At 36.6% G+C, this 20759-nt stretch overlaps 1 long non-coding RNA gene across 9 annotated transcripts in view; it reads right to left on the bottom strand.

Moving 5' to 3' along the window:
• LOC117979812 (uncharacterized) overlaps nucleotides 1–20759 on the bottom strand; it is a 442597-nt gene that overhangs the window by 140269 nt on the left and 281569 nt on the right. For 8 of the 9 annotated variants that reach the window (XR_010111695.1, XR_010111694.1, XR_010111692.1 and 5 more), the window contains 3 exons: nucleotides 18915–18960; nucleotides 9930–11366; nucleotides 5748–9100 (listed from right to left, as the gene is read on the bottom strand). This is a non-coding gene — a long non-coding RNA (uncharacterized LOC117979812). Of the gene's footprint in view, nucleotides 1–5747; nucleotides 9101–9929; nucleotides 11367–18914; nucleotides 18961–20759 lie in introns of those variants that run through there. The other variant, XR_010111693.1, reaches the window with a different exon arrangement.

The following is a 20759-nucleotide window of genomic DNA, read 5'->3' as shown; positions in this document are numbered from 1 at the left end:
AACCTTTTGGTACTTGTCTTCTTGTACACATACATTTATATTTTTCTTGGGTACATAAATAGGACTGAAATTGCTAGGCCATAACTTACACATGTGGTTAAAAGGAAATACAAAACAGCAAAAAATAATTAATTCATTTAAACGCCTACCAACAATATATGACACTTAAAGACATTCTACATACAAAATTTGATGTCAACATTTTTAATGTTAGTCATTTGACCTAGGTGAAACAGTATCTCATTATTGTTAAATAATTATATTCTCAATAATCAAAATTGATGTGTTGATGTATTTGACTGACAAAAAGAACTTGCAGTACTTGCAGTATCTAGTAAGAATTTCTTGAATTACTGATATGGTTTGGCTGTGTCCCCACCCAAATCTCATCTCTAATCATAGCTCCTATAATTCTCATGTGTTGTAGGAGGAATTCAGTGGGAGATAATTGAATCATGGGGGTGGTTTCCTCCATACTGTTAGTGTGATAGTGAATGAGTCTCATGAGATAAGATGGTTATGTAAGGGGAAACCCCTTTCAATTCACTCTCATTCTTTTCTTGCCTGCTGCCATGTAAGTCATGTTTTTTTGTCTTCTGCCATGACTGTGAGGCCTCTCCAGCCATGTGGAACTGCGAGTCTATTAAATTTCTGTTCCATGAACTATTTCTATATCTAGGAGACATGGTAGGAGGTAAGTAGATCATGGGGACGGTTTCCCCCAAGCTGTTCTCATGGCAGTGAGTGAGTTCTCATGGGATCTGATGGTTTTATAAATGTTTGACAGTTCCTCCTTCACATACTCTCTCTTGCCTGTCACTATGTAAAATGTGCCTGCTTCCCCTTCTGCTATGATTATAAGTTTCCTGAGGCCTCCCCAGCCATGTGGAACTGTGAGTCAATTAAATCTCCTTTTTAGATAAATTACTGCTGACACATACAGCAGTCTCAGGGAAGTTAGCAGTGCGAAAAAAGATTAACACAGGAAATTGGTACCAGGAGTGGGGCAGTGCTGTAAAGATAACCTGAAAATGTGCAAGTTACTTTGGAACTGGATAACAGTCAGAGATTGGAACAGTATGAGAGGCACAGAAGACAGATGTGGGAAAGTTTGAAAATTCCTAGAGACTTCTTGAATAGTTTTCACCAAATGCTGATAATGATGTGGACAATGAAGTCCAGGCTGAGGTGGTTTCAGATGGAGATAAGGAACTTCTTGAGAACTGGAGCAAAGGTCACTCTTTCTATGCTTTAGCAAAGAGACTGGCAGCATTTTGTCCCTCTCCTAGAGATCTGTGAAATTTTAACTTGAAAGAGAGTATCAGAAATTGGAACTTATGTTTAAAAGGGAAGCAGAGCATAAAAGTTCAGAAAATTTGCAGCCTGATGATGTGATAGAAAAGAAAAACTTGTTTTCAGAAAAGAAATTGAAGCCAGCTGCAGAAATGTACATAAATAATGAGGAACCAAATGTTAATCACCAGGAAAATGGGGAAAATATCTCTAGGTCATGTCAGAGAGCTTGATGGCAGCCCCTCCCATCACAGGCCCAGAAGCCTAGGGGGAAAAATGGTTTCATGGGTCAGGCTCAGGGCCCTGCTGCTGTGTGCAGCCTCAGGACTTGGTACTTTGCATCCCAGCCACTCCAGCTCCAGCCATGGCTAAAACGGGCCAAGGTACAGCTTGGGCCATTGTTTCAGAAGGTTCAAGCCCCAAGCCTTGGAGGCTTTCATGTGGTGTTGAGCCTAGAGGGGCACAGAAGTCAAGACTTCAGAGGATCTATGGCAATGCCTGGATGTCCAGGTAGAAATCTACTGCAGGGGGAGAGCCCTCATGGAGAGGCTCTGCTAGGGCAGTGTGGAAGAGAAATGTGGGGTTTGAGCCCCCACACAGAGTCCCCACTGGGGCACTGCCTAGTGGAGCTGTGAGAAGAGGGCCACCACCCACCAGACCCAAGAATGGTAGATCCACTAACAGCTTGGATTGTGCACCTGGAGAAGTCACAGACACTAAACACTGAACATGAAAGCAGCCAGGGGGGAAGGGGGTGTGTGCCCTGCAAAGCCACAGGGATGGAGCTGCCCACGGCCGTGGAAGCCCACCTCTTGTATCAGTGTGCCCTGGATGTGAGACATAGAGTCAAAGGAGATTATTTCAGAGCTTTAAAATTTAATGACTATCCTGCTAGATTTTAGACCTCCTGGGACCTGTAGTCCCTTCGTTTTGGCTAGTTTCTCCCATTTGGAATGGGAGCATTTTCCCAATTCCTGTACTTACATTGTATCTAGGAAGTAACTTATTTGCTTTAGATTTTATGGGCTCCTAGGTGGAAGGCACTTGCCTTATATCAGATGAAACTTTGAACTTGGACTTTTAGGTTAGTGCTGGAAAGTTATGGCTTTGAGGGACTGTTGAGAAAGCATGATTGGCTTTCAAATGTAAAAAGAATGTGAGATTTGGAAAGGGCCGAATGGAATGATATGGTTTGGCTCTGTGTCCTCACCAAAATCTCATCTTGAATTGTAATCTCCATAATCCCCACATGTTGAGGAAGGGCCCTGGTGGGAAGTGACTGGATCATGGGGGCAGTTCCCGCATACTGTTTTCATGATAGTGAATTCTCATGAGATCTCATGGTTTTATAAGTGTTTGAGAGTTCCTCCTTCACACACTCTCTCTCTTGCCTGCTACCATGTAAGACATGCCTTCTTCCCCTTCCACCATAATTGTAACTTTCCTGAGGCATCCCCAGCCATGCATAACTGTGAGTAAATTAAACCTCTTCTCTTTATAAGTTATCCAGTCTCAGGGAAGATCTTTATAGCAGTGTGAAAATTGACTAATAGAGCCATATAGGCTTTTCTAAGACTCGCATCTAAAGTATGTCCCTGATTTTACAGATATGAAAACATAGTCCTATAGATATTAATCATTACAATATTATTATAACTAATACTTATGTAATTATACTATATATGTCAAGAACTAGTCTAAAGGATAAATATATATTATCTAAGTTAGCCCTCAAATTGACCCTAAGGGTAGTAACTTTATTACCACTATTTTAAAGATGAAAAAACTGATTCATAAACAGCTCAAGTGACTAGTCCAAGGTCTTACACTGAGTTTCTAATGAATTGATACTGGCGCTCAGGTGTTAAAATTTTCAGTCTACTAATTTTTCAGTGACATGCTAGATGCAGTTCTCTGATTATTGATTTAGCCCCCAGAAAAGCATCGGTGCATTATGACCAGCCACTTAAGCAGAGGTAGAAAAAGGATGAAACCTAGGGGAATAGGTAATTCAATAATGCAATTTAAAAAGAAAAAAAGGTTCTAGGGAAAGATAAGTATACTGGTTTTTAGTTGCTTAAAAAGTTCTCCCATATCCATTTTCTAATATCAGCACTGTCTTATCTTGTTACAACAGGAATGTTTACATGAGTCAGACTTTTCAGATTCAGTAAATAGCCCATCTGTGATCACATGACCTAGGAGCCACAGTCCTCTACTGGAATCAATTTTTAGGTGCTGGGGGAGAGCAGCTTTCTTCTGCTTCCTCCTAAGATTCTGAATAGGCAAACTTGAATTTGATGCTGACAATACTCAACTTTCTCTCAAGGTAAAGAAACCCTATCTGCGAGATGTAACCAAAGAACTACAGAGAAAAATGAAAACCTGGGAAGGTAGAAGTGGGGTTCAGGGGTCTGGGTGAAAGCTCCAGCTATGGAAACCACTACTTCTCTTTAATTTTGCTTATGCTAGTTCATTTGGGAATTCAGCCATTTGTCATTGCCATAGTACTAGTTAATACAATAGAAAATCAGACAAGCCGAGAACCTTGGGAAAGCAGTTGGCAGTCCTAACGTTAAACTGGTATAAGCATAAAAATCTAATTACCAGCCAAATACAGAGCCCTAAGAAGATCTAGTTCAGGAGATTCAGGACTGAGGCATAGATGCGGGAATTCTAAGTAGAATCACATAAACCCCAAATTCTGGGTAGGAGAGCTGGAAAAGAATGCAGCCCCTATGGCATTAACCAGTATATTCCTGTGGTTTGAAATTACAGTTAACACTACCCTGAGACATTAGTTACTAAACGGTAGAAGGGAAAGCCCACAGACATTTAAAATCGGAAAGACAAGAGGCTATTTTTATATCCACCTAGCAATGCCGCAGCAAATCAATCCCAAGAGAACAAAGGAGCATTTGGAATTGCACAAAGCTACTGCAATTCAATTAACTGTGAAGAGGAGATAGCCCTACCACTAAACACCTGTATGTACTTCTGGGAAATAGCTGAAGCAGGTAACAGCATGTTATATATTACCATATTAATGATTGTACATCATTTAAAAATATAAACAAAAAGAACCGTCTTTGACTTCCAACCTGATTTTAAAAAATAATTCTCAATACTATTATAAAAGCCAATTTAAAATAAATATTAAATTTCCCTGAACTGGTTTCATTACAGCAAACATTGCTTATAGATATGGCATAAAATTATTCCAGACTCAACTACCTGTATGCTCGTGGAATGCTTCCAAACTTACCTCTTTTCATCTATTTTAGCTCTTCCCACACACAGATTTCCTACTATCCTGACATTGCCTCTGACTGGCTTATATTGGCTTTGTTTTTTCTTACTTTGGCCTATTTGAATTTATGGCCAGTGTTTACTTTGGTTCCTTTCCTTATGAGTAGTAAATGCCAGCTCTACAATGCTGTTTCTATTCAGTCATCAGCAGTTCTGACTTTTTTGCTAATTCAAGAGAGAAAACAGATTGAATAAATATGAATGTAGACTTACAGAAAAATCCAAGCACAATGTAAAACTAGAAATGAAGATTTGCTAATAAGACAACTTGTACCATTACAGACAATAGCTGAAGAATGTGAGAAAGAAAAATCAAAAGCACACAAATGAGACTGTGCAGTGAAGAGGCCACAGAGACAACCATACTGTCTTTTTGTATCACAATAAGCAAAGTAAATAGAAATTTCATTCCTTTAAATTTATAATTTTTAAGAATTAATTCAGACTATAAATTCATTCTTTCTAATGGCTCAAAATGCTTCTATTGGTGTTTTAAATTTGTTCCCTCTTGGAGGTTATTGGGGAAAAAATACGTCTACAAGCTTTTAATAGAACGAAGAGTGTATCTGTCAGCTCTACCCACGAATTTAGGCATTGGTGCCTCTGATCATCAATTTACTTTAGCTTTGCTCCTGACTCACAAGAATGTTAAGTACTCAAGGGATTAAATGCTAGTCCCTTGGGGTTCTGTACACAAACAGGCTGATTTGGTCTAGTAATCAAATGAGATTTGTTTTACAAGAAGATACAAGCACAATTACTGAAACTAAACACAAATAGAAAGAGGAGCTAGTTACCAAGCCAAACAGAATGTCAGTGTTTGAGAACAAGGAGATAGACACTATCTATAATAAGTCATCCACTATGAATTAGACAAATTTCTACCTATTTTCAGGAGAAAATCTTTGGCTAATCCTCTTTTTAAATACTAGTCATTTCATAAAATGCATTGATATAACCCTGATTGAATTCCTACTTCTTCATCACTCCCTACAAACAAACATACTACAGATTAATTCAGCAGTATAAGATTCCCCAGAAGAGTTTATAACTGAAAGAAAAACAATATACCCCCAAAAGGGGGAGAAATATTGGAGAAATATAAACAAGTCTTTTCATCCTAATCGGCTTTCCAATATCTTCTATTTTCCTTTTTTTTTTTTTTTTTTTTAATTTATTTTTGAGACAAGGTTTTGCTCTGTCACCCAGGCTGGAGTGCAGTGGTGCAATCTCGGCTCACTGCAACCTCACTGCTCAAGCAATCATCTCACCGCAGCCTCCCAAGTAGATGGGATTACAGATGTGTGCCACAATGCCCGGCTAATTCTTTTGTTGTTTGTTTCGTTTTGTTTTTAGAAACAGCGTCTCAGTATGTTGCTCAGGCTGGTCTCGAACTCCTGGGCTCAAATCATCTCCCACCTCAGCCTCCCAAACTGCTGGGTTTACAGGCATGACCAACTGCACCCAGGTGAAAATTTTCTATTTTTCTAAAACTATTTCTATTTTTCTAAACTGTTTGTCCACTCTAGGAACTGTTAGAGTAAAAAAGATATAAGATATAAGGTTTACATATAAATCTCATAAGAAAGCTAGATTATTTAGTGATAATTTACATCATATATTAGCCTAGTGCCATGTATATTGAAGGGTTTATAAAGTAATATACAATTTTATAATAGTGTGGTTTATAAATACAAAAAAAAACCCATAAGTAGTAATAAAAGAATAGACTAAGACCATCAAAGTGATGTTTCCAAAGTAGAAACTAAGAATACATAGAGGCATTAATTCTTGGTGTCTTTCTGAAATTCTTTTAGATTTGTTGTTGTTGTTAGGTATTTAAGATAATTTAGAAATTTCTAAATAATTATTTTTAAACTTTGAAAATGTACAAAATCTATTTTAGAGCTTCATAAAGAGGGAAACTTTAAAGGATCACGCTACTTTTTCTAAATCCCAACCAATAACTATACAAATATCTACGTATATTTGACTAGAAAATTTAAATCCTCATTTATTTCAGTCAGTTGTTCTTGCATAGTAATGGGTTAAATATTTTTATGTAGTATATTTTAAAAGCCCACTTAACATTTTCTTTTAGATTATTTTAAAACAATTTAGGAAATCTCAAATACTAAGGTTAGTTTGTTTGCTTTTTAAATTTAACTTTGTGTACATTTTAATAAGTGACATGCTTGAATTTTTTCCAAAAAATTACAAAGTATTAGAAAAGTTTCTAGACTTATGTATTTGAAATTCTGTATGATACAACTTTTTTTCAACAAATCCTTACTTCTGAACTCACTGTCAAAACTTCGCTTATACTTTGAAGAGACTGGTTGTGTTTACTTTTTGTCAAAAATATTCTATTTATTATACACCAAAATAAAACACTTACTGTAATAGAAAGATAAGCAGGTAGGAAACACTCTCATTTGTAAATTAGCATCTTGTCTGTAAACTCAAAAAAAGAAAAAAAAAATTTGGGGCCGGGCACGGTGGCTCACGCCTGTAATCCCAGCACTTTGGGAGGCTGAGGCAGGTGGATCACGAGGTCAGGAGATAGAGACCATCCTGGCTAACATGGTGAAACCCTGTCTCTACTAAAAATACAAAAAATTAGCCAGGCGTGGTGGCGGGTGCCTGTAGTCCCAGATACTTGGGAGGCTGAGGCAGTAGAATGGTGTGAACCCTGGAGGTGGAGCTTGCAGTTAGCCGAGATCGTGCCACTGCACTCTAGCCTGGGTGACAGAGCAAGACTCCGTCTCAAAAAAAAAAAATTTGATACATTTTTTTCCAGCAAACATCTATGTGTTCAGATGACTGTCATGGTCTTGATCTATCTCATTACTAAGTATTGGGATTTTTTGTGCTATTTAAGATTATGAAATCTATAAATCTCTTTAATGGGCAAAATCTGATGAAAGCAAATCAACTCTTTTGGATTGTGTAATACTCTGGCAGGCTACCTTGCTTGTTACCTAAGGTCATGATGCTTGATTATCCGATAAATGGCCCAAGAAAGAGCACCAGTGTCAATCCTTATAGTAAATATTTTAAGTATAAATCTGTTTCTTATTTTTAGAAAAAAAAATTACCAACATAATATTTTTAAACCTCAATGGGTTTTCCTTGAACATCAGCAAATTGAAAAAACACACTAGGACAATTGGGAAAAAAAATTACTAGAGAAGAAAGATGTTTAAAGAAGTCTGAGCAGAGAGAGGGAAAGAGAATAAAATAAACCCTGAATATGGGTGACATTCTCTTAGTACAAGATTCAATACAACATTCAACTGCAGAATGAAAAATTGGTACATAAATTTTGGAAATGAAGTTTAAAATAAAAGTAGAAGGCAGGGATAATCATAGTTGAGGGGAAAAATATGGTGGATATTTTACTTTTTCACTTGGATTAGATTTTATCAGAATGAGTACTCGTATGTGCATACGCAAAATACAACACACAATTTAATTTTATCCAGCAACAAGTACTCTTTCACTTAGCATGATGCTTTGGAGATTCATCTGCATTGCTGGGTATATTAATTTCCTATTGTTGTCGTAACAAAATATCACAAAATTACTGGCATAAAACAATACAAATTTATTTATATATATTTTTTACACTTCTAGGTGAGAAATTTAAAATACTTTTTCTGAAATCAAGGTGTCAGGAGGCTGGTTTCTTCTACAGGCTCCAGGGGAGTATCCATTACCTGCTGCCTTCAGATTTCAGATGCTTATAGCATTCCTTGGCTCCTGTTTGTGTCATTTTAATCATTTTATCATTGTTTCTGTTGTCACATATTTCTCCACACCTTTTTTCCTCTCTCTGATTTCCTGCCTCCCTCTTATAAGAACCCCTGTGATTACATCAGGCCCACCAGATAATCCAAGATGATGTACCCAGCTAAAAATCATTAATTTAATCACATCTACAAAGTTTAATTTTCCAGATAAAGTAACATCACAGGTTCTAGGGATTAGGACATGGACATCTTTGGAAAGAAGGGAAGGCATTACTCAGTCTACCATGTTTCACATATCAGTAGTGAATTCCTTTTCATTGTTGAGTAATATGTATTATTGCATAGATTTATCTCAATGTATTTATCCATTCACCTGTAGGTGAATGTTTACATTCGTTTTTGTTTGAACATAAAGTTTGCAATTTTCTTAGGAAGACATCTAGGAATGAGATTCCTACTTTGTAAGGTAAGTATGTATTTAATTTTATATACAACAGTCTAACTCTTTTCCAAATTGCCTGTACTATTTTCCATTCCCTCCAGCAAAGTATAGGAATTCCACTTACTCAATATCCTCACCAGCAATTCAAATTCTCAGGTTCTGTTTTGCTTTGTTTTGTTTTTCTGTCATCTGTTTGTTCACAAGTCTTTCAGGTGTACGGTGGTATCTACTGGATTTTAACTGCATTTCTCTGATGGAGCTCTCTGCACTTTACCATGCAAGGTGATATACAAAGGAAGCCTGTCTGGAGAAAGCAGAATCAATAAAATGGAAACTAGAGATACAGAGAGAATAACCTCTGAGTTTCCTCTAATCATTCCTTCCTTTCTTCCCTCCCTTCCTCCCTCCCTTCTTTTCTTTTTTCTTTTCTCCTTTCCTTTCCTTTCCTTTCCTTCCTTCTTTGGTTCTTTCTTTTTCCTTCGTCTCTCTCCCTCTCTCTCTCTGTTTCTTTGTGCTTCCGTTTCCTCAGACCCGTGCCTTAGGTTCTGAGGTCTATCAATTTACTGCCCGTGATTTTGTGAAATTGATACCTTTAATTTCTATAATGAACACAATTTTGTTTGTAAAAGCTGGTTTAGGGAGGTTTATAGATTTGCCCAAAGGTACATTTATGTCTATGTGATACCAAAGACTATGCTTTTTCAACTTCACTAAGCCACCTCAAATAACTTTTTGGAGAATATTATTTTGTCCTTCATCTAATGTCTCTATTTATACATTACACTAACTCATAATTCTTTTTTTAAGAAAAGGGTTCTGTCATTAGGAAAGGTAACACGTGAATAAAAGAAGAGATATTTAGAGACCAAGAAACAGGGATACAAATACCAAAGATGTCCAAAAAGAGGAGATGGTAGGTTGAGGGTTACTCATGGTCTAGAGGTGAAGTTATAAAATTATGAACTGGGATATTTTGATAGCAAGCTAATTTTATTTATTTATTATAAAATTATATCATAGAAAAATTAGCATTTATATATTAAAACTGTATAAATAAAGAAGTATATATTAAACTCAGGAGGTATAGAAGCACAGAGGCAGAAGGTATAGATTGAAATGGCAGGTCTACATACCACTTTCGATGTGTTTCTTTTCCTTCCTTCCTTTCTTTCTTTCTTTCTTTCTCTTTCCTTCTTTCTTTCCTTCTCTTTCTTTCTCGCTCTCCCTCTCTCTTCTTTCTCTTTCTTTCTTTCTTTCTCTTTCCTTCTTTCTTTCTTTCCTTCTCTTTCTTTCTTTCTCTCTCTCCCTCTCTCTTCTTTCTCTTTCTTTCTTTCTTTCATCTTTCTTTTCTTTCTTCCTTTTTTCTCTTTCTTTTCTTTCTCTCTTTGTGCTTTGGTTTCCTCAGTAATAAAATGGAGATAATAGTACTAATTACCTCTTAGAGTTGTTTTGATTATTAAATGTGTTGATATCTACCAAGTACTTAGAATAACATCTACTGCATACTAAGTATTTTATATATGTTGAATAAATAAAGGTTTGCATAGCTAAACCTAACTGCTAATGGTGAGGCAGGAAAAAATATGAGGTCAAGGGCTCAGTCTTATTCAGTGACTAAAATAAACTAGGCATAGAACAACTATTTTTTGATGGTAGAATTTTTTTCAATAATTCTTCTTTTTAAGAAACAAAGTAAATAATTTTTGCTAATTTATTTTTTGAAAGCATTAACTTTAAAATTATTATTTTTGAAGTGTTTGACCTTGATTATCCAAATGAATACTACTTTAGTTAAATGTATTAATATGCTATTTTGCTTCCTAACTTTCACCCATAAAATATAATCATATTTTATCTTTGAATTTTAGTCATGTGAACCATATCACTAATCACATAGACAGTAACAGGCTAAAAATTTTAAGAACTTTACTAATAATATAGGTAAAGATAAATCATTTCATAATCCAATATACTAAATATTTCCCCAAGTGGAATCTGGGAGGAAATTTGGAGCATATATCAATGCTTTCAAGCAAATGGATTAAGATAAAAAACATTGAAATAATGCACTGTTGAATATAATTTTGAACTAAATTATGTTGATCTTTACTTAAGTTGATATTTTCTGTGCTTTCTTGTTTTCAATAAACACATTAATTTTACAATAAAAATACGCATGTAAAAACATACACCTATGGATACACACACGCACCCATACATTAACTTGGCTGTTATTATGCTGAAAAATCATTAACCATCATTACCTTAACAAATCCTATTTCCAATGAGCTAGTGAGACTTGATTCTATCACAATCATTCCAGTTGACAATCAGCTCTGCAAATTTGAATATCTGCTTTTCTAACTTTGATTTTAGAGGCTCATATTTCCATTCATTATTTATTTTCTTTGTGCATATTTTTTCTTTTTAATTGAGGTATAGTTTACCATAAGTGAACGCTTTAACAAATTTATATATATTTATTCATATGCTCTAATTAACCACTTGCCACATTTTAGATATATTTCTAGCTTCCCAGCAGGCCCCCAGTCAATAATAACACAGCACTCCTGAGATAATGGTCATGGAATTTTAATACACGTTGCCTTTCTCTCTCTAAGTATCAAAAAAACTTCTTACGGTGTCTCATGTTTAACTGCTTAATTGAATGACTGCCTTTTGAGGTAAGGCCAGACTTCATACTTCAAATGAATTCTATATACTTCATGTAGCACACACGTAATTCACACTGTTCCAAACATATTCACTAATTTTATGAGAATTTGTTTATTTTATAATGCTCACGAAATATAACTGCCTCCCTTTTTTAAGGGTGTCCTTTGCTCCCAAAACACAACTGAGGGATGCTAACAGCCAGTTTTGAAACTAGCTTATCCCAAGGCTCTCCAAACTTGGTAACAATATGTCTAGCTGATATCTGACTAGATTATAAAAAATAAGCAGGCTGAAATTTATAGGCATGATTTATATTAACTTATATGTGATCTATAAAATAATGGTCAATGTACAAAAGAGAACCATTTCTGATAAACAGTCAAAGATGGTTGTGATGAGATAATAAAAGGATTTAAAGCATAAATGAAAAAGCTGAGTTATAACTTAATAATTTTATAAATATGAAATATTATCAGAAGATGGAAAAGTGTTTTTCACCTTTTTACTGAAGCCAGAACCAAAATAATGATGATGATAATAATAATCTGAATCTGAAACATGAGCACTTTAAATTTGAAATACTTAAAATATCCCTCACAGTGAGAATTGTTAAATATACAGAACCTCTCTCCAGAGAGCTATAAATGCAGAAAAGGTATCAATCTGTCAGAGATAGTTTCAGTACTTTCTGGAAACTGAATAATGACCTCTAGAGATGTCTTTTATGCCTAAGATATTTCAGTTCCTTTTTGATAACATGTGTTAAAATATTTTAAAGCATAATTTTAAAAAAGTTTATCTCCAGAAAATTAATGTTTAAGAATCAGCTGACATATCAATCTTTCTTTACCTTGTTAATAACCAATTCATAGAATATTTATATAAAACATATTTACAAGAAGTCACAACTAGAAAGATCAAAGTTTCAGATTTTGCAAAAGAGATGCTTTTGTTTGGTATAAACTTAAAACCAACTTATTCTTCAAACAAAGTGTCACATGTACTGTTAAATTTAAGCAAAACTGAACTTGACAATCTTTAGGAAAGTATATACAATACTATTGCTTTGCCTTACAAAGAAATTTTACAAAAAATAGCTAATTCCTGATCTAGTAGTAGAGAAAATGCTATAATGTTAATAGAAAATTGTGATTGTTTAAATATTAATGAGTTACATATTTTGTAGCTGCAGATTAAAATAATCTTTATCATATGAAAGTACTAATTATTTCAATAGTTATTTTGGTTATAACAATAAGTTAGAAATTTGCTTTATGGAACAGATTAGGAAGAAAGAAAATGAATGAATGAAAAAGTTTATAAGGCAGATACATGCAATTTCTCTAAAAAAAAAACTTATTGGAGGAGCCAAGATGGCCGAATAGGAACAGCTCCGGTCTACAGCTCCCAGCGTGAGCGACGCAGAAGACGGTGATTTCTGCATTTCCATCTGAGGTACCGGGTTCATCTCACTAGGGAGTGCCAGACAGTGGGCGCAGGCCAGTGGGTGCGCGCATCGTGCGCGAGCCGAAGCAGGGCGAGGCATTGCCTCACCTGGGAAGCGCAAGGGGTCAGGGAGTTACCTTTCCGAGTCAAAGAAAGGGGTGAGGGACGCACCTGGAAAACTCGGGTCACTCCCACCCGAATATTGCGCGTTTCAGACCGGCTTAAAAAACGGCGCACCACGAGACTATATCCCACACCTGGCTCGGAGGGTCCTACGCCCTCGGAATCTCGCTGATTGCTAGCACAGCAGTCTGAGATCAAACTGCAAGGTGGCAGCGAGGCTGGGGGAGGGGCGCCCGCCATTGCCCAGGCTTGATTAGGTAAACAAAGCAGCCGGGAAGCTCGAACTGGGTGGAGCCCACCACAGCTCAAGGAGGCCTGCCTGCCTCTGTAGGCTCCACCTCTGGGGGCAGGGCACAGACAAACAAAAAGACAGCAGTAACCTCTGCAGACTTAAATGTCCCTGTCTGACAGCTTTGAAGAGAGCAGTGGTTCTCCCAGCACGCAGCTGGAGATCTGAGAACGGGCAGACTGCCTCCTGAAGTGGGTCCCTGACCCCTGACCCCCGAGCAGCCTAACTGGGAGGCACCCCCCAGCAGGGGCACACTGACACCTCACACGGCAGGGTATTCCAACAGACCTGCAGCTGAGGGTCCTGTCTGTTAGAAGGAAAACTAACAAACAGAAAGGACATCCACACCGAAAACCCATCTGTACATCACCATCATCAAAGACCAAAAGTAGATAAAACCACAAAGATGGGGAAAAAACAGAACAGAAAAACAGGAAACTCTAAAATGCAGAGCGCCTCTCCTCCTCCAAAGGAACGCAGTTCCTCACCAGCAACGGAACAAAGCTGGATGGAGAATGATTTTGACGAGCTGAGAGAAGAAGGCTTCAGACGATCAAATTACTCTGAGCTATGGGAGGACATTCAAACCAAAGGCAAAGAAGTTGAAAACTTTGAAAAAAATTTAGAAGAATGTATAACTAGAATAACCAATACAGAGAAGTGCTTAAAGGAGCTGATGGAGCTGAAAACCAAGGCTCGAGAACTACGTGAAGAATGCAGAAGCCTCAGGAGCCGATGCGATCAACTGGAAGAAAGGGTATCAGCAATGGAAGATGAAATGAATGAAACTAAGTGAGAAGGGAAGTCTAGAGAAAAAAGAATAAAAAGAAATGAGCAAAGCCTCCAAGAAATATGGGACTATGTGAAAAGACCAAATCTACGTCTGATTGGTGTACCTGAAAGTGATGCGGAGAATGAAACCAAGTTGGAAAACACTCTGCAGGATATTATCCAGGAGAACTTCCCCAATCTAGCAAGGCAGGCCAACGTTCAGATTCAGGAAATACAGAGAACGCCACAAAGATACTCCTCGAGAAGAGCAACTCCAAGACACATAATTGTCAGATTCACCAAAGTTGAAATGAAGGAAAAAATGTTAAGGGCAGCCAGACAGAAAGGTCGGGTTACCCTCAAAGGGAAGCCCATCAGACTAACAGCGGATCTCTCGGCAGAAACCCTAAAAGCCAGAAGAGAGTGGGGGCCAATATTCAACATTCTTAAAGAAAAGAATTTTCAACCCAGAATTTCATATCCAGCCAAACTAAGCTTCATAAGTGAAGGAGAAATAAAATACTTTACAGACAAGCAAATGCTGACCGATTTTGTCACCACCAGGCCTGCCCTAAAAGAGCTCCTGAAGGAAGCGCTAAACATGGAAAGGAACAACCGGTACCAGCCGCTGCAAAATCATGCCAAAATGTAAAGACCATCAAGACTAGGAAGAAACTGCATCAACTAACGAGCAAAATAACCAGCTAACATCATAATGACAGGATCAAATTCACACATAACAATATTAACTTTAAATGTAAATGGACTAAATTCTCCAATTAAAAGACACAGACTGGCAAGTTGGATAAAGAGTCAAGACCCATCAGTGTGCTGTATTCAGGAAACCCATCTCACGTGCAGAGACACACATAGGCTCAAAATAAAAGGATGGAGGAAGATCTACCAAGCAAATGGAAAACAAAAAAAGGCAGGGGTTGCAATCCTAGTCTCTGATAAAACAGACTTTAAACCAACAAAGATCAAATGAGACAAAGAAGGCCATTACATAATGGTAAAGGGATCAATTCAACAAGAGGAGCTAACTATCCTAAATATTTATGCACCCAATACAGGAGCACCCAGATTCATAAAGCAAGTCCTGAGTGACCTACAAAGAGACTTAGACTCCCTCACATTAATAATGGGAGACTTTAACACCCCACTGTCAACATTAGACAGATCAACGAGACAGAAAGTCAACAAGGATACCCAGGAATTGAACTCAGCTCTGCACCAAGCGGACCTAATAGACATCTACAGAACTCTCCACCCCAAATCAACAGAATATACATTTTTTTCAGCACCACACCACACCTATTCCAAAATTGACCACATAGTTGGAAGTAAAGCTCTCCTCAGCAAATGTAAAAGAACAGAAATTATAACAAACTATCTCTCAGACCACAGTGCAATCAAACTAGAACTCAGGATTCAGAATCTCACTCAAAGCCACTCAACTACATGGAAACTGAACAACCTGCTCCTGAATGACTGCTGGGTACATAACGAAATGAAGGCAGAAATAAAGATGTTCTTTGCAACCAACGAGAACAAAGACACAACATACCAGAATCTCTGGGACGCATTCAAAGCAGTGTGCAGAGGGAAATTTATAGCACTAAATGCCCACAAGAGAAAGCAGGAAAGATCCAAAATTGACACCCTAACATCACAATTAAAAGAGCTAGAAAAGCAAGAGCAAACACATTCAAAAGCTAGCAGAAGGCAAGAAATAACTAAAATCAGAGCAGAACTGAAGGAAATAGAGACACAAAAAACCCTTCAAAAAATTAATGAATCCAGGAGCTGGTTTTTTGAAAGGATCAACAAAATTCATAGACCGCTAGCAAGACTAATAAAGAAAAAAAGAGAGAAGAATCAAATAGACGCAATAAAAAATGATAAAGGGGATATCACCACCGATCCCACAGAAATACAAACTACCATCAGAGAATACTACAAACACCTCTACGCAAATAAACTAGAAAATCTAGAAGAAATGGATACATTCCTCGACACATACACTCTCCCAAGACTAAACCAGGAAGAAGTTGAATCTCTGAATAGACCAATAACAGGAGCTGAAATTGTGGCAATAATCAATAGTTTACCAACCAAAAAGAGTCCAGGACCAGATGGATTCACAGCCGAATTCTACCAGAGGTACAAGGAGGAACTGGTACCATTCCTTCTGAAACTATTCCAATCAATAGAAAAAGAGGGAATCCTCCCTAACTCATTTTATGAGGCCAGCATCATTCTGATACCAAAGCCGGGCAGAGACACAACCAAAAAAGAGAATTTTAGACCAATATCCTTGATGAACATTGATGCAAAAATCCTCAATAAAATACTGGCAAACCGAATCCAGCAGCACATCAAAAAGCTTATCCACCATGATCAAGTGGGCTTCATCCCTGGGATGCAAGGCTGGTTCAACATACGCAAATCAATAAATGTAATCCAGCATATAAACAGAGCCAAAGACAAAAACCACATGATTATCTCAATAGATGCAGAAAAAGCCTTTGACAAAATTCAACAACCCTTCATGCTAAAAACTCTCAATAAATTAGGTATTGATGGGACATATTTCAAAATAATAAGAGCTATCTATGACAAACCCACAGCCAATATCATACTGAATGGGCAAAAACTGGAAGCATTCCCTTTGAAAACTGGCACAAGACAGGGATGCCCTCTCTCACCGCTCCTATTCAACATAGTGTTGGAAGTTCTGGCCAGGACAATCAGGCAGGAGAAGGAAATAAAGGGTATTCAATTAGGAAAAGAGGAAGTCAAATTGTCCCTGTTTGCAGACGACATGATTGTTTATCTAGAAAACCCCATTGTCTCAGCCCAAAATCTCCTTAAGCTGATAAGCAACTTCAGCAAAGTCTCAGGATACAAAATCAATGTACAAAAATCACAAGCATTCTTATACACCAACAACAGACAAACAGAGAGCCAAATCATGAGTGAACTCCCATTCACAATTGCTTCAAAGAGAATAAAATACCTAGGAATCCAACTTACAAGGGATGTGAAGCACCTCTTCAAGGAGAACTACAAACCACTGCTCAAGGAAATAAAAGAGGATACAAACAAATGGAAGAACATTCCTTGCTCATGGGTAGGAAGAATCAATATTGTGAAAATGGCCATACTGCCCAAGGTAATTTACAGATTCAATGCCATCCCCATCAAGCTACCAATGACTTTCTTCACAGAATTGGAAAAAACTACTTTAAAGTTCATATGGAACCAAAAGAGAGCCCGCATCGCCAAGTCAATCCTAAGCCAAAAGAACAAAGCTGGAGGCATCACACTACCTGACTTCAAACTATACTACAAGGCTACAGTAACCAAAACAGCATGGTACTGGTACCAAAACAGAGATATAGATCAATGGAACAGAACAGAGCCCTCAGAAATAACGCCGCTTACCTACAACTATCTGATCTTTGACAAACCTGAGAAAAACAAGCAATGGGGAAAGGATTCCCTATTTAATAAATGGTGCTGGGAAAACTGGCTAGCCATATGTAGAAAGCTGAAACTGGATCCCTTCCTTACACCTTATACAAAAATCAATTCAAGATGGATTAAAGATTTAAACGTTAGACCTAAAACCATAAAAACCCTAGAAGAAAACCTAGGCATTACCATTCAGGACATAGGCGTGGGCAAGGACTTCATGTCCAAAACACCAAAAGCAATGGCAACAAAAGCCAAAATTGACAAATGGGATCTAATTAAACTAAAGAGCTTCTGCACAGCAAAAGAAACTACCATCAGAGTGAATAGGCAACCTACAACATGGGAGAAAATTTTCGCAACCTACTCATCTGACAAAGGGCTAATATCCAGAATCTACAGTGAACTCAAACAAATTTACAAGAAAAAAACAAACAACCCCATCAAAAAGTGGGCGAAGGACATGAACAGGCACTTCTCAAAAGAAGACATTTATGCAGCCAAAAAACACATGAAAAAATGCTCATCATCACTGGCCATCAGAGAAATGCAAATCAAAACCACTATGAGATATCATCTCACACCAGTTAGAATGGCAATCATTCAAAAGTCAGGAAACAACAGGTGCTGGAGAGGATGTGGAGAAATAGGAACACTTTTACACTGTTGGTGGGACTGTAAACTAGTTCAACCATTGTGGAAGTCAGTGTGGCGATTCCTCAGGGATCTAGAACTAGAAATACCATTTGACCCAGCCATCCCATTACTGGGTATATACCCAAATGACTATAAATCATGCTGCTATAAAGACACATGCACATGTATGTTTATTGCGGCATTATTCACAATAGCAAAGACTTGGAACCAACCCAAATGTCCAACAATGATAGACTGGATTAAGAAAATGTGGCACATATACACCATGGAATACTATGCAGCCATAAAAAATGATGAGTTCATATCCTTTGTAGGGACATGGATGAAATTGGAAACCATCATTCTCAGTAAACTATCGCAAGAACAAAAAACCAAACACCACATATTCTCACTCATAGGTGGGAATTGAACAATGAGATCACATGGACACAGGAAGGGGAATACCATACTCTGGGGACTGTGGTGGGGAGGGGGGAGGGGGGAGGGATAGCATTGGGAGATATACCTAATGCTAGATGACGAGTTAGTGGGTGCAGCGCACCAGCATGGCACATGTATACATATGTAACTAACCTGCACAATGTGCACATGTACCCTAAAACTTAAAGTATAATAAAAAAAAAACAAAAAAAAAAACAAAAAAAACTTATTATACAAGTGTATTCTTATGCAAAGATACATTGTGGAGCTGTTGTCTTCAGTCCTGAAAACAACCGCAGGGCATCCTAAAAAAGAGATGAAAACCAATTATGAAATGCTGCATCAAGGATTGGTATGGCAGAACTGAAAAATGTCAACAATATAAGCAAAATTTTTGGACCACATACACAAAATGAAATAACATATACAGGCATCCCTACAGCCAGTGAAACCTGTAACTATAGTAATTTCCTAGTGACATTCTATCAAAAACATGACTAAAGTTATCTCTAATAGAGGGGCCTTCTTGTAAACTCATCAACCCATCAGAACTCTGGACTGAATATGTGCATTTGTGGAAATGAAATTAAGGATGAGATTTATATAATGGACTTCTAAAAACCAAAACTCTGTATCTATCCTTTTGTTGTCTCTGGGGTTTAAAAAAAATACAGTTTTTAAATTTAATAATAGATATGAATACAAGAATACTTAGGTGAATAATATTATTTATGACATTTCAATTGGAAATAAAAATAGCATGTCAGAATCCTGCTGGAGGTCTTTACTACTCTGTGAGGGAAAACTGTATGTAGGTAGCAAATTCTAATAACCATATAAATTTCATGTCCTGTCTTTGAATGACATATTTTTCCTGGATTATATTCTTAAGTCCTTTTTTCTACTAAATATATCCAATACTGAGTGGTTCAGTTCAACCCCATAAAATTCTAGAACTAAATGTTTTTCATTAAACATGTTGGATTCAATCGGTGGAGAATCATAAGAAATTATTACAAGTGGATTTTTAAAGAAGACTGACTTGTGTTCAAAATTATCCTCATTCAAATGGGTTAGAATGTTTCAGATACTCAAGGAAGATAATGAAATAACCTGAAGTCTTTAAAAGCAGTGATATTTTATTTTTTTATATTAGAAAAATCTTCAAGAATGATTTGATACTCAATGAGTCCCACAAGGTAGAAAAGTGGGTCCAAGGAACAACTAACACCGTTAGAGCATAATATCCCCAAATTCGTGGCATAACATGGCCAATGACAGATGACTTGAAAGAAAATGTAAAAGCTTCATATTTTATGTAATATAATAATGCTAAACCACAGGAAAATCCTTTTCAACTAATGTTTGTGCAGTAATTCCTGGAAGCACAATTCTCACTCTATCTTGACTGTAGGTACAATTTTACTTTATAGAAACTTTTGTCTTTTAAAATATTTTGTCTTAGTACTATTACAGTATCTCTCAATGGCTTAAAGTGCTGCTTTAATCTTTCTAGGTAACATTCTCTTCCTAAATGATGAATTTAACTCAGATCTACAGAAAACAATCTACCCCAGAAACAAAATAATTACGAGAAATGCCAAAAAAATTAAAACACAAACACAATTATAAACAAAGTATGAATTGCAAAAAATAAAATATGGTACAGAAAGTTACATTTTTAGTCCTATAACAACATGATGAATTTCCTTCATTTTATGACAGATGATGACATTGTTAACTTCTACATAGACCCTAATACTGAAAATATTTAAGGTTGTAATCATTGTCATTGAACAAAAGTCTAAATGTTTTTAAGTACATGATAGAAGTATATAAAAATTGATTATTTCTTTTTATGCAATATTTTTTCAGTCTTAAAATATATTTTAAACATTATATAACTTACAGTAACTAATTCACATTGACAAACTTGATATTTACATTTTTACCTACCTTGCTTACCCTGATTTTTATGCAAATAAAAGATTGTTTTCAATTTATAATATTAAATATAAACTTTCTGTTCACTAATCACAAAGAGCAACTGAGTTGAAATATTACTTATAGAATGTAAATTATAATATAATCCTCAATTTAATAA

Source organism: Pan paniscus, chromosome 2 (genome assembly GCF_029289425.2).
Source record: "Pan paniscus chromosome 2, NHGRI_mPanPan1-v2.0_pri, whole genome shotgun sequence".
Lineage (NCBI taxonomy): Eukaryota > Metazoa > Chordata > Mammalia > Primates > Hominidae > Pan > Pan paniscus.
This window is presented reverse-complemented; position numbering and strand designations above follow the sequence as displayed.